Raw genomic sequence first — 3,069 nt, 5'->3', positions numbered from 1 at the left:
AATATAGTTAGGATTTGCTTGTGTATATTGCGTGTGGAAACGTACGGTTGCAGTAAAATGTAATGTAGATCAATTAGCGAATGGCATTTTGTAAACAAGAAAGTTTCAGTGTTGCGTCCGTTAATCAACTCAAAACATCCGCCATGATGGATCCAAAATCCACCAAAATATCAAAAGCAGTGGTTCTATATGCACAATAAATTGGCCACGAAAGAAGTATTATAGCATTTTACAGCTAGCCGGTGGAAAAAGTATAAAAACTGGCTCGATTTGGACGGTGAATGTCATGACAATTGTAACTTTTAATACACAGTTCAATTCTGCGGAGATCAGTGACATTCCTTCAGACGTTTGTCGTTGATTCACTGACAAAAGGTCATTCGAAATGAATGAGGAAAGGTGTGCTGATCGTTCACAAGAGTGCTTGCTTAATGTAGATGAGCATCACGAACGACATATATCAATATCACTATTTGCAAGGAAAAAACTACAGTCCAGGTCTGCTTTTCGGGGTCAATCCCTATCTCCAAATTGAATCGGTTCATTACGAACGTAAGATCGCAAACATCCAAAACTAAACTCTCTGTGGGTTAGTCACTTGCGACTATTATTATTATATTATTAGTGAATACTTTGTCATATTATACTAGAGAATCAATAAGCCTGACTAAAAGGCATAACATTTAAAATTCGGAATTGCATAAATGGTAGCGTTATATTGAAATATAAGTCAAAATAATAAAATTTGAACACTTTTTTTTTCAAAACGTTTGGATGACATGATATATGTCCATATGACATAGATACATATAGTCTTTGAAGTTTAAAAGCAACCTTATGCAACCATTCTATATGCAGTTTATAACAAATTTATCTGTAAATACCAAAGAAATAAAATTCTAACAATTCATATACTTGAAAAACCGGTGTTGATTTGACGTTTTACTAACTATTATTTGACCTTACAATGTTCATTTTCCTATAGTATATTTATTATGGATGTATTATTAAGTGGCATAATTTAGCTTAATGCCAACTAGCTTTCGAAATAACTTGTATATTTATCAGCTAGTTGCCGAGTGTACAAACAGCTAATACAGCTACATGTCTTCCACCAACTCTTTTTTTTATAAGTTTGTTTTAGTGGAACAAAAAAAACAAAAAACATTAAAAACAATATAGGCAGCGGAACACAATATTACATACACATCTATGGGATTCCGAGTCCTTTTTACTTCACCATATAGTAACCTAATTCATAAAAGGCCTGATGGTTTGCTTTGCTGACCCAAGCTGTGCTGATGAGCCTTGAATATAGGCGAAACTACAGTCCAGAGCATAGGGTACGGCTAATCAAAGAATGCATTAGGCCTCTACGTCATAGAATCTCTTTTTCAATTTAACCTCTGGTGAAAGATCTTTGACATGTATATACAATATTACATACAGTTGTAGTCGCGAAGCATTTTACACCATGGATTTACAAAGTCAATATTATTTGAAAACGTTGAAATGAATAAATAGTTGGAAAAAGGTTAATCTTTTTTGACAGCAGCAAGTGTGATTGGTAGTTGATAAAAAGACAAGAGTTAATCTACTTTGAATTGAAGAATAACAATTGGGATTTAATTACTCTTTTCTACAGTGACATAATTGAAAATATTTAAGGAATGTCTTAGGTCTGCAGTATATATAACACTTAATAACTTAATATATAACACTAGTAGAAAACGTTGTTGCGGAAGAAATATTTCAATATTTAAAGTATTTCATTCACATATTATATATCAAAATAACTATATTAGTCCCAGTCCGATTCAATATTTTTTGTTAACTTATACTTACACGCCAATGACACCTCTAAAGGTGTTGAACACTCATTCATAGATTTTCATAGAGCCATCCCATCCCTGAAAGTTAATAAAATGTTTCCTGATTGGTTCCGAGACAGTTTTTGGTGGCGCCCTCTTCAGTCTGCAGAAAAGCTATAACAAACTTCATTCACTTAGAATATTTGTGACGTCGTTTCCATGTATTAAGTTTTAGCCGAATACTTTTAATACTAGCTGAACTATGCAAGTATTAAATGGCAAAATGCATAGTTTTAGAAAAATTACAGTAACTGTCAGTAGAGTAAAAATCATGTATGATATCGCTAACTTGATTTGATCAAACTTTGTTCATTGTTTTCCTACAGAAGCATTTCAGTAACGACTGTTATTCTTAAATCTATAGACCTCTAATATAAAGAACAATAAAAATAAATTAGATTTATAGAATATATAGTTAAATGCACCTAGAAAAAATTAACTACAAAAATTTATTTTTTTGGTCTGTCTATGCAATCCATTTCCGATCAAACATTTATCCACTAGAAATTTTATCTATGGAAAAAGTGTCGTTAATGAATTTAACCACAAGTTATTAATTAACGAAAATGACATTTTTTACTGATTTTGAGGTACAGGATTTTGGGTAAAGAGGAAGAAAATATGTAACTCAATATTGTATACATATATATTTATTAATATTATATTTTTTAAAAGTTAAGGAAGAACAGGATGAACAACCTAATAATAAACTGGAAAACATCGATTTATACGAAAAATGAAGTGGATTATTTTAAGGGGAACATACACGTTTCGACAGAATCTTATAGCTCAGGAAGATAGACCAATGTTCTATCGAAACATGTAGTATGCTGTCTGTCTGTGATTTCTATCTATAATAATAATAAATTACAAATATAAGGAACCACTTCTTTTCTATGTGGTTTTTCACTAGCTTGCCTCATTAAAAACATGCGCACACGCACATGGATAAGTAATAATACCCAGGTGCACATCCTAGAGTACACTTAGCATGGGTGCAAAATTTCAGGGTTCTAGGTTCTTTTCTCTTGGAGCTATGGCGGTCACACACACAACCCCTTTTATTTTTAAAGATATAGATATCGTTGTTTGCCAATTTAGTATTATATTAGCCTAATATAGTTTTTGTTTTGTTTTGAATTTCGCGCAAAGCTACACGAGGGCTATCTGCGTTATCCGTCCCTAATTTAACAGTGTA

Source organism: Limulus polyphemus, unplaced genomic scaffold (assembly GCF_000517525.1).
Source record: "Limulus polyphemus unplaced genomic scaffold, Limulus_polyphemus-2.1.2 Scaffold106, whole genome shotgun sequence".
Taxonomy (NCBI): domain Eukaryota; kingdom Metazoa; phylum Arthropoda; class Merostomata; order Xiphosura; family Limulidae; genus Limulus; species Limulus polyphemus.
This window is presented reverse-complemented; position numbering follows the sequence as displayed.